Source organism: Mesoplodon densirostris, chromosome 14 (genome assembly GCF_025265405.1).
Source record: "Mesoplodon densirostris isolate mMesDen1 chromosome 14, mMesDen1 primary haplotype, whole genome shotgun sequence".
NCBI classification, from domain to species: domain Eukaryota; kingdom Metazoa; phylum Chordata; class Mammalia; order Artiodactyla; family Ziphiidae; genus Mesoplodon; species Mesoplodon densirostris.
In genome coordinates, this window is record NC_082674.1 from 69,699,409 (window position 1) to 69,711,778 (window position 12,370).

Sequence of the window (12,370 nt, forward strand, 5' to 3'; positions counted from 1 at the left end):
ATGCTCATGAGCCTGTGAGTCAAGCTGGCTGCTTGTCCGTAAAAACAGGAGTATTGACATGACTGTGATGGCAGCTCAGAGGACTTGTCCCAGTGAAGGGGGTTTGCATGGTGCCTGGATCGAGGAATCCAGACAAAAATGCAAAGTTTCCTTGTCCGCGTCACCAAGTCCACACGAGTGCCTGGTAACCAAGTGCCTTTTAGGTTCACACAAGCGTCTCTGATCTGAAAGCCAGGTAGTGTGCTGTCAAAAAGTATACACTGCTGTATTTCACGTGGATAAGCAGCTGTATAGCACAAGGAACTCTGCTCAATATACTGTAACAACCTCAATGGGAAAAGAATTTGAAAAAGAATAGAGACAGGTATATGTACAACTGAATCACTTTGCTGTACACCTGAAACGGTCACAACATTGTTAATCAACTATACTCCAATATAAAATAAAAACTTTTTAAAAAAGATTAAAAAACTGGCACATGGGAGCCTGCAGCTGTCCGTGAAAGCTCATGGTTTGTACTCATAATGCTATTACTTCCCTTCGGGCCCACTGCAAACGTGGAATTAAATATGTTAATTAAATAGTATATTTGTTTTCCCCTTAAAAGAGCTCTCTTCGGGTAATTAGAACTTCTAAACAATTGTTCTGGTGCTTGACATAAAAGTGGCCTTGTGCTCTGGGTGGGGAAAGCCTAGATAACTCTCCCTCCCTTGGCAGGGTAGGAGAGTTCTGCTTAGAGGTTCTTGTATCTTCGTAAGGTTCAAACTGGGTAGAAAGCTAATTATTCTGGGCATCCAGGTCACTGCCACCCTGACACACACAACCACACTCACCAAAGCATCCCCTCCCAGGGGACGATTACTCAAGTGACCTGTCAGTTCCTTGGTGACTTCCTAGAACCCACATCAAAGCAGACCCTACTGTAGAGCACAGGGAACTATATTCAATATCTCGTAATAACCTATAATGGAAAAGAATCTGAAAAAGGATAGATATATGTATAACTGAATCACTTTGCTCTACAACTGAAACTAACACGACATTGCAAATCAACTATACTTCAATTTTTAAAAAGGAGAAAAAAGGAAAAAAAAATAAAAGAAAACTATACTAATAAGATTTGAGGAAAAAATAAAAGAATATTTCCAAACATAAGAAATTTATAAACATGTAAAAATTGTTTAAAAAAGAAAATGTGTAACTAGTTACCAGTGGGAGGGAAGGGGCAATAGAGGGGTGGGGGGTTGGGAGGTACAAACTATTGGGTGTAAGACAGGCTCCAAGGATTTATTTTTATTGTACAACATAGGGAATACAGCCAATATTTTGTAATAACTGTAAATGGAGTGTCACCTTTAAAAATTGTATAAAAATATTCTTTTTTTAAAAAAGCCAATTGAGGGCTTCCCTGGTGGCACAGTGGTTGAGAGTCTGCCTGCCGATGCAGGGGACACGGGTTCGTGCCCCGGTCCGGGAGGATCCCACATGCTGCAGAGCGGCTGGGCCCGTGGGCCATGACCGCTGAGCCTGCACGTCCGGAGCCTGTGCTCCGCAACGGGAGAGGCCACAACAGTGAGAGGCCCACGTACCGCAAAAAAAATAAATAAATAAAACATTAAAAAAAATTAAAAGCCAATTGGGAGACAGATCTGAGACTTGTTTCCTATCTCCTTGCTTGGCTGCCCTGCAATAAAGACTTTTCTCCCTGAAGAAAAAAAAAAAAGACCCTAAAAACCACCCAAGAGATGACAGCATTGATGAACAATAACCCTGGACACCACAGTCCTGGAGGCTCATTTTCTCCCCCTCCAGTAGCTTAGCTGAGAGCTGATGTCGCCCACCTGGAGGCCTCCCCGCTCCATCCAGGTCACTCCCCAGAACAGGGATCATCCACATCACACCGTGACACAGTCCCTGTCCCCAGGCCCCATGTACGGCTTTGTGAGTGCAGACCCCTGTCTAGAGACCAGACATTCTGTGCCAAACCTCAAATGCAGGGTGTGAACCTTCCAGGGATCGCGTGAGCTGTGTTGTTCCCCGTGGCCGAGCCACGTGGAACAGCCTGACCTGCTTCTGAAAGTCCCAAGGGGAGCACTCTTTCTGAGTACGTACTTCTGCCATGTGCAATTTTTCTGTTTCCTCAATCTCTCTCTTTTTTTTTTTTTTTTTTTGGCGGTACGCGGGCCTCTCACTGTTGTGGCCTCTCCCGTTGCAGAGCACAGGCTCCGGACACGCAGACTCAGTAGCCATGGCTCACGGGCCCAGCCGCTCCACAGCATGTGGGATCTTCCCGGACCGGGGCACGAACCCGCCTCCCCTGCATCGGCAGGTGGACTCTCAACCACTTGCGCCACCAGAGAAGCCCACTGTTTCCTCAATCTCTTTCAATGGACTCAGCACATTACTGTCACGCTCCCCACTTCAGCGGCCACTCCGCCTTTTAAAAGAGCTGATTTGAATTCTTTGTGTACTGGGAGGCCAGATACACAAGTGCCAGAGGAAAAATAGGTTCTTGGAGGGACCAACAGGCTGTCCTTTGGGGAAGAGAGAAAACATCAGGAAAGGAGCAAAGTCCCACAAAGACCCCAAGACTGTCGAGAGACTGTAACTGACGGGATGTTAGATCATAGGAAACGAGAGGAGAGAACAATAAGAAGGACCTTTCCAGGGGCCACTCAGGAAGGTCAGCCCAGTCAGCACTGCCCCCTGCAAGAGCCACCTCTCAAATCTCACCCGCTGAGCCGTAGGCAGCTTCCACTGGCACTTTGCGCAGGATATTTGGCAGAAGCCATGAGAAGAGCCTGCTGTAAATGAGAAATCCCCTCACACCTATTAGAATGGCTTTTACCAAAGAGACAAGAGGCAACAAATGTTGGCGCGGGTATGGGGAAAAGGGAGCCCTTGTGCACTGTTGGTGGGAATGTAAATTGGTGCAGCCATTATGGAAATCAGTACGGCGGTTCCTCAGAAATTTTAAAGTTGAACTAACACGTGATCCAGCAGCCCTACTTCTGGGCATATATCTGAAGGAATTGAAATCATAATCTGGAAGGGAGATCTAGGCCCATGTTCATTGCAGCATTATTCTCAACAGCCAAGATATGGAGACAATCTAAGAGGCCACCAACAGATGAATGGATAAAGAAGATGTATTATAAAAATATATATAATGGAATATTATTCAGCCGTGAAAAAGAAGGAAATCCTGCATGTGCCACACATGATGGACCTTGAAGGCATTATGCTGAGATAAGTCAGACAGTTAAGTGTAGGACCTCACTTATATGGGGAATCTTAAAAAAAAAACTGAACTCGTAGAAATACGGAGTACAATAAAATGGTGGTTACCAAGGGCTGGGGGTGTGGGGAATTGGGGAGATGCTGTTTAAGGGTACAAACTTACAACTAGTAGACAAATAGGCCCAGGAGGTCTAATGCACAGCACAGTGATTATAGTCAGCAATACTGTAGATAAACTCCAAAGCTGCTAAGAGACTAGATTGTCATTGTTCTCACCACAAAAAAAGAAATGATAAATGTGACATGATAAAGGTGTGAGCTAACGCTACTGCAGAAATCATACCGCAGTCTCTAAATTATCAAACCAACACATTGTATACCTTAAACTTACACAATGTTATATCTCAATTAAAAAAAAAAAAAAAGGAAAAGAGCCGCATCTAATGAAGGAAATCCCAGCCTGAGCCCTGCAGCACTTGACACACCGTCCAACAGCCAATGGAGAGCAAAGGGCTCCACCCACAGCCCCGGACACAGTCATACATGGTCACAGCTAAATGGATGAAAGAGGGAGGGAGGGAAGAGGAGAAGGGGGAGGGGATGGGGGAGGGGGAAGGGAGGGAACAAGTGAGAACACAGTATCTAGAGCACTAGAAATACAGGTAATGGAGCAGATGGGATTCTGCAGATGAGACCAGCCCTTTAAAGATGTCCTTTGAGCAACACAGAGAAAGGCAGAATCTTTTGACTACTGTGTCTGCTGGAGGTGGACTGGATTGTGTGGATGCAGAAGCAACACAGGGCAACCAAAGAAGAGGATCAGGGCAGGACAGACACACGGCCACACTCCCAAGGGCAGCAGATGTCACCAGTTCTCCAGGCAGTATCCATACACATGTGTATACACATGTGCCTTATCCTTAATTGGATGTACACACTTCACAGGCTTTTGACCTTCTGGATTTGGTTTTTAGGATGGTAAAGTCCCGAGTCCAAGGCCTTCCTGAGGTATTCATGAGGAGATGGGGCTGAACCAGATGGCAGCATCTGTCAGCCCAGGGCACACAAAGGGCAGTGCAAGAAAGCAGTGTCCTCAGAGGTGGGACCTGAATAGAGCCAATTCCGCTGTGCCGGTCCTGCAACTCATACAGGGATGTGATAACAGCCAGAACAGGCAGCTTCCCAAATGACCCTCCTTTGCTAGAGATTCATGCCCTTTTATCTCAACTATTAAATCAGGACTGGCCTGCAGGAATGCTGGTAGGTGACTCCTAAGACCAGCTCAGAAAAGGCATTGCAACTTGCACCATGGCCTTTGGGATCCGAGACCTTTGGCCCACTGAATAGTTGAGAGAAGCAAATGCAGGGCCATGCGCCCACTACCCTAACTCTCCTCCTATTTAGAAAATACAGGAGACAATTTTGGCAAACAAAACCAAACACCTAAACAATACATATGTGTGTGTACACCTATGTACATACATGCACATATATACATATACATAACACACATATACACACATATATTATACATTTATGTGTATATATGCACACACCCAGACATTATAAGATTAATGAACTTTGGGAATTTTGGATCCACTTGGACCTATGGAAAGTGGGTAAAATTTGATGCCTGAAAGTTCACTTTTAAGGGAAAGGACTATACCCTGGCCAAGACAGCTTTGACTAAAGCCAAATGGATATTAATTACACATCTAGAAGGGACGTGCTCAGAAGATGAAGTCAAGTGGTCCAGAAACACAAGTCAACCACGAGCTCAGCCAGCCTCACTCCTGGCATTTCTGAGGCTGAAAATGAGGCTGCAAACGGGCCCTCATACCATGTGTCCAGATATTTCTGCATTATTTAATATACACCTAGGAATGCTAGGTCCGAATTTCCACTAATTTGTGTCTGGGGCCTGCAGCCAGCAACCAGGGGATTCCCTGACCCTAAAACTAAAGATTCCCCTGCATCCCCACACCTCACTTTTCTGACTCAGATTTCTAGACAGTTCCCAAACCACACATTCCCAGAAAAGGGGCAGGAGGAAGTATAATTATTCAGGGAGGCTGGCTCTGCCCAGACCCCCACTTTGGGTGATTTGGAGCGGTCAACTTTGAACAAAAGCAGCAACTTTCTCTGAATGCTGAGAGCAGGGCTGTGATGTCTCCTCTCCCCACACAAACCCAGTGCTCTCCGCCCAGCATCCTCTGGCTCGGAGGGGTCCAGTTTGGTTCAAGCAACTTTCTTCTATGATTCCTTTTGGCTCAATTTTTGGCCAAACTTTCAAAAAACATTATGAGACTGAAAATACATTTAGAAAGAAGTCTTTGGGTTTTTGCTTATTCCTCTGGTCTAAGGACAGTTCTGATTCCAGCCATCCCTGGAAGATGCTCTTGGTCAAGGTTGGCTATGGATTCACCACCTTTCTTGGATATGATGCAGTTGAGGGAAGAGAAGTATCTGACAGTTGACCACTAATATCCCTTCAAATGGAGATTCCACCCTCCATGATCCTTTAATATCCCTCCCTGGCAGCTGGGCCTTGGTTCGGAATTCTGTCCCTCACTCCTTGGCAAACGAGCAGAGTGGATTCTTTCCACCCATGTGAACGCTGGGCTGCCCAGGGTTAGGGAAAATGCAAGAAAATAAGGGCCAAGGGAATCAAATTTTGTCACCTTCACAATATGGGAATGAGTGCTTCAGCCTCCCTATCTGCCCACACCCTCCTCCCAAAGGGTAGCGTGGCCCTTGTATTAAGGAGAAATATTAAACCTTCCGCTTCTTAGCCCCTCGGTCCTATTCAGTAATTCCACCTGGCATTCCACTGTCACAGCAATTCTGTAGATGAAGGGTCAATAAACCACAGTTCAAGGATAGAGTCCCGCCCACCACCTGTTTTTACAAATAAATTTTTGCTGGAACACAACCCTGTCCACTTGTTTAAATATTATCTAGGGTTGCTTTTGTGCTGTAACAGCAGAATCGAGTAGTTGTGATACAGACGGTGTAGCCAGCAAAGGCTGAAATATTCACTATCTGATCCTTTACAGAAAAAGCTTGCCGCCCTCTGCTCTGGAAGGCAATGATGGCAAATAGCGCTCGTAGTGGGTACCGTGCACCTGACATTGTTCTTCATGCTTAACGTGGAGTCTCTCATTTAATCCTCACACCAAACCTGATGAAATTATATCAATTCCATATTTAAGGAAGAGAGATAGAGAAAGAAAGTTCTAAGTTTCCCTCTAAGAACAGCTTTTGCTGTGTCCCAAACCCTATGGGATGCAGCAAAAGCAGTTCTAAGAAGGAAATTTGTAGTGATACAAGCTTACCTCAGGAAACAAGAAAAATCTCAAATAAACACCCTAACCTTACACCTAAAGCAACTAGAGAAAGAAGAACAAACAAAACCCAAAGTCAGCAGAAGAAAAGGAATCATAAGAGCAGAAATAAATAAAATAGAGACAAAGAAAACAACAGAAAAGATCAATGAAACTAAAAGCTGGTTCTTGGAGAAGATAAACAAAATGGATAAACCTTTAGCCAGACTCATCAAGAAAAAAAAAAGGGAGAGGCCCCAAATCAATAAAATTAGAAATGAAAAAGAAGTTACAACTGACACCAGAGAAATGAAAAGGACCCTGAAAGACTATTACAAGCAACTGTATGTCAATGTCACCGGTGTAACATTGGCTGGGACCCAGTCCCAGGAAGTCTGGGGCAGGGACCGTGCTCTTCATTGGCTACTTCACTGCCTCAACATTCCATCAGGCCTCCAATGGTTTCATGCTCCCCAAGCTGCCTTCGGATCCCAAATTCAACCCCCCACCCCCAGTCACCTCCATTAAGTCACTGGGAAGGGACACGCCTACTGTAATTAACAAATTGATGTTCTGGAATTCATCAGCCTCTTGAATTTGGTTAGAAAGAACCTACCCCTGGGAGCCTGAACATCTCTGGACACCAGCAAAAGGGAGTTTCTAGCCCCAGTGTGAGCCTCCCTGAAGACTCCCGTGGCCTCAACCACACAAGGGCAACGGCCCTAAGTCTTTCCTGAGCCTCCAGCCAGGCCCTCTAGCCTGCACTGATCGGTCAGGCTGGGACTCTTGAAACCCCAGTCCTGGGAAAACCAAGCTCTGCCTTCACAAACGCGCCTGCAGCCCTTCCCATAATCGCCCCTGTTGTTTCACTTTGCCTCAAATGAGGGTTAAAGATAACCTCCTGTTAACTTCCACTGAGGGAAGAAATGACTATTTAAGCTTCTTGGCTTTGGTAGAGTATGATTATTTTCATTTCACAAGTCTGTTTTGAAGAATGAAAGCCAGCCACGGCTCAACAGTAGCCTTCAAAGCACTGTTTGGTATCAATGGCCAGCAAGAGGAGAGCTTCCGAAAACAATGCCGTTTGATAGGAGATCCCAGAAGACTTCATGCATCTTGATCAAAGAAGCTACTGGCGTCCTTCAGCTGTTGGCCTGAAGCCCAATTTTTGGCTTGACTTAAAAGGATTTAAACAGTCCCACCCATCCCCCCCCACAGGAGGATCCGTAGCATTTACTGGATCTCCTGGAAGCGATACAGACCCTTTATCTGCCCTTGTAATTCATCACCTAAATCACCTACAGAGGTGAGTAAGCGGTCTTGTGATCTGAGGACCCGGGGAAATTCTCCCAAACCTCTCTCTCATGCCCATGCCATGTTGTCCAAAACTCTACCAGCACCATCACCAAAGACACCTGTTTAAAGGTAAATGCTCTCTCCAATGGCAATCCATAGCTTTATCAGCTAGTAAAACGTCAGCACACCTCAAGATGGAACTTACAGTAAAATGAGAAGAAATGCAAAGAGTTGAGGATCTTAGTCCCCTGAGCTACTTAAACCTCAGTTAAAAGGGAGCAGTAAGCGTCATCTGCCATTCTCACAAGTTGTGGCAAGGATGAACTGAGTTCAGTATAAACTGTATAAAAGTATGAGCTCACTGTTTTCTTGCCTACAGCCAGACTATAGGAGAGAAGAGAAGGGAAGACCAAGAATTGCGGGGGGCTTACCAGCTGGACCGAGGTTCCAAAAGGAAGGAGATGCTCAGAGACATAACCAGGAATGGACTCGTCTGCGGTGAGATACCATGCTGACTGTTCTCCCAGAGGGCAACCCGAAGGTTCAAGATGTTCCCAATAATTGCTAAGCACCCGCTGCTGTGATGCCCTCTCCCTGACTTCTAGATCCTTAGCAAACTCCCCTCTTCCATTTGTACCACCTGTGGACATGAGCTTGCTCCCTGCTCTGTGGGGACATACATCCTTTTAAAATCTTTCACATGCCACAAGGTGGTGTGCTGCTTCTCCTGCTTCAGAAACAGGTGGGCAAAGTCCATTTTCACTTTAAAAACATCTTTTACAGTAGTTTTACAGATTTGTATTCTCCAGGCCATAGAGTTCTAACCACTGACCTGCGCTCATTACACCCTCTCTGATCTGCTCATCACATAAAACCACCACTGGTTTGCAACGAGTAACTGAGGTTATTGCAAGCAGGGCTTGGGTCTGGGTAGCACACATCGACATCGGCTGTGAGGGGTACCATGCCTGGAAGGGGGGCTTCAGGCTAGGCAGGATATTGGGGGAGACAAGAGAAATGATAATTCCCCAGAAGTCTGGGAAATCAACCAGCAAACGAAGAGATCATTGTAATCTGAAAATTCCCACAACCTAGGCTCATAGAGACACACAATTGGAAATTGTCATCTAAGGAGCATTAGTCTGGAGATACTCGCCATATAGTACCTCATTTAATTTAATCTCCAAAGCAATCTTATGAAATAGGCATTATTCTGCCAGTTTACAGAAATCTTAAGGAACCATTGTCGCAAAGAGAGGTAACAGTTGAGCTGGGATTTGAACCCAGGCTAGCCTGGTACTTAAATAGCCACCACAGGGGCTTCCCTGGTGGCGCAGTGGTTGGGGGTCCGCCTGCCCATGCAGGGGACATGGGTTCGTGCCCCGGTCTGGGAAGATCCCACATGCCGCGGAGCGGCTGGGCCCGTGAGCCATGGCCACTGAGCCTGCGCATCCGGAGCCTGTGCTCTGCAACGGGAGAGGCCACAACAGTGAGAGGCCCGCGTACCACAAAATATAAATACATACATACATACATACAGTAGTCAAGGAAGGAACCACATAGACGTGGCACAGAAAAGGGGGCCATGAGGACAGCACACTGAGTCCGGCCTTTGGTAGGTGTCAGACAGAGAGCACACAGTGGGATGTTCCAGTCAGAGAGAGAAGGTGGGCAGGGGGCTTCCTATGAGCCCAAACTGACCGATGTTATAGCTCTCTCCGCGGAAGACCCGAATGAGTCCAGGATCTAGAAGAGTTTGCTACGATGATGAATGAATGAGTGAGTGAATAAGTGAATGAATGCCAGGCCTGGAAAGCAAAAGAAAGTTAAATGAAGGAAGGCTTTCAGTGCCTTTCCATTTTCTATGTTTGGTTGGTCTAAAAAAAGCACTTTGTCTAGAAAAAAAAAAGTCACTAGAAAACAAAAGAGCTTAAACCAGGGCTCCAGCTGGGCCTCCGTTAGAATCACCGGCAGAGCCTCGGAGGCCCCGGAAGCCCTGACCGCTGGCAATGGGACGTGCACGGTGAGGTCAAAGGGCAGCAGCATGGCCTCCATCTCTCCAGATGGTCCCTGGGAGCCGCCAAGCCTGGTCCACAGGCTCGAAGCAGATCCCTGCACGTCAGAACCACATGTACGAGAGAGAAATGCTGCACGGGGTCCTGACCATTCAAACACCGAGGAAACACCCAGCATGTGGTCAGAGGGCCATCCTCACGGGGCCCAGGGGCCCAGCAAGGTCCACGGTCTGCTGAGGGTGATCCTGCAGCTGAAGTGGGGCGGGGAGAGAGCCCTTCCCTTGGGCAAGGTACAGAGGCCTAGAAAGTTCCACACAGGAGGCCATGGTCCTCGGCGCTCTGGCCCAGGACTGTCTGTGCCTGCTGACAACACACCAGGGACAGTTTGTCACCAGACAGGGCCCAAAACACACAACTCGGGAAAAGACCTGGTAAGAAGGTACGAACATGCTGGCTGGGGAAGAAAGTCACCAAAAACGGCCCGGAGCCTGGGAGGCTGGGGGCCACCCCTGGAGATGCCTGCGTTACTCAGGAAAGCATCAGGACCCAGATGCTAAGCTAAGATGCCCAGGTGGGATTGCCCAGGTATGGTCACCATGGTGCTCTCACTCACGCCTGTTGGAATAATTGGCCCAACAGGATTTACACTCCCGGGCTGTGGAATCTACACAAACCACAGTGGGGCTCAGATCTTGAGCAAGTACCAGAACCACCTGGAAGCCTTGTGAACCAGGGGCCCTGGGCTCTGCTGACACTCAGTACCTGGTTGTGGGAGCAGCATTTGCCTGGGAAGTCTGCCCCAGAGGCCAGGGAACAGATTATTTTAAAATTCCATGCGGGTGGGGTCAGGGCTGTGATCATCTGGTACTAACAAGATTTAAGGGGCGTGTGAGAAGCCAATTCGATGTTCAAGCCCTAAGGAGCCACACCCTTCCCTGCAGAAGACAAGACAGCCTGGACTGCAGTCCCCCACCCTGGACAGAGCAGTCTCCTTGCTGGGACTGAGCAGGAAGGAATTGATGAGGAGGAAACTCAGAGCTTAATTTCAACATTTTTGAAGTTTGGTTTCTTTGTACTTGAACTTACAAGGGCAAAATAATTTAATCTTTGAACTTTAATGTCTCCTTAGGAGCTTGACAATGCGAAAGGGCTGAAAATCAAATTTGGGCTACAGAATAATATTTTACTTTTTTTTTTTGGATACTGCCAAGACCACAAACGCAAGGCTTCATTTCTCTGCAGCACTAACTTTCCCACTAATGTTTGCCAGGTTTATGGTGACTGATTTACTGCCTTGACTGTTGTTAATAAAGGATATTTGAACCATATGACCCAGCAATCCCACCCCTGGGCATGTATCCAGACAAAACTCTAATTCAAAAAGATACATGCACCTCTATGTTCATAGCAGCACTATTCACAATAGCCACAGCATGGAAACAACCTAAATGTCCATCAACAGAGGAATGGATAAAGAAGGTGTTGTGTATATACAAAATGGAATACTACGCAGACATAAAAAAACTGAAATAATGTCATGTGTAGCAACATTGGATGCAACTAGAGATGATCATATTAAGTGAAGTGAGAGAGACAAATACCATATGATATCACTTATATGTAGAATCTCAAATATGACACAAATGAACTTATCTACCAAACAGACACAGGTTCACAGACATAGAGAACAGGCTTGCAGTTGCCAAGGGGGAGGGGTGTGGGGAAGGAATGGAGTGGGAGGTTGGGGTTGGCAGATGTAAGATTTTATATATGGGATGGATAAGCAACAAGGTCCTACTGTATGGCACAGACTATATTCAATATCCTGTGATAAACCATAATGGAAAAGAATATTTTTAAAAGAGACTGTATATATATGTATAAGAGAATCACTTTGTTGTACAGCAGAAATTAACACAACATTGTACATCAACTCTACGTAAATAAAAAAATTAAAACTGAAAAAATAAATAAAGGATATTTGATAACCTCCTTGAAAAAAATATAAAATTGGGAGCCTATTTTGTTGGCTCTTTACTTTTGGCCATTTGATTTCATGGCCGATTGTATGCTGAGCTATGCCAGATAAGCTGGGCATAATTGTATGAACCACTTGTTTCTGAGGCTTTGACAGGCCTTGCTGGCCCTGCAGGAAATTTCCCTCCCCAGGTTAGCCAATTCCCAGAACGCGCTTTTCAAATGCAAACAAATCTGTCCACATCCCAACCACTTTCTTTATCAGCTCCCACACTCCGGGCCACTCTCCACCTGCGCTAAGCCGGTCACCAGACAACCAGGGACAGGCCCCATGCCCCAGAGCCCACTGAAATGATTCAAACGAGCCAATGCTAAGCCCACTTCCCCTGCCTCTCCCATTCCTTCCACAGAAACCACAATAAAGGCTACACTTTCCCCTCACTCCTGACCCACGCTGCTGCTTCCCTGCGTGGCCCTACATGGCCCAGCACGCCCCTTCTCTTGGGATCTGTAACACAC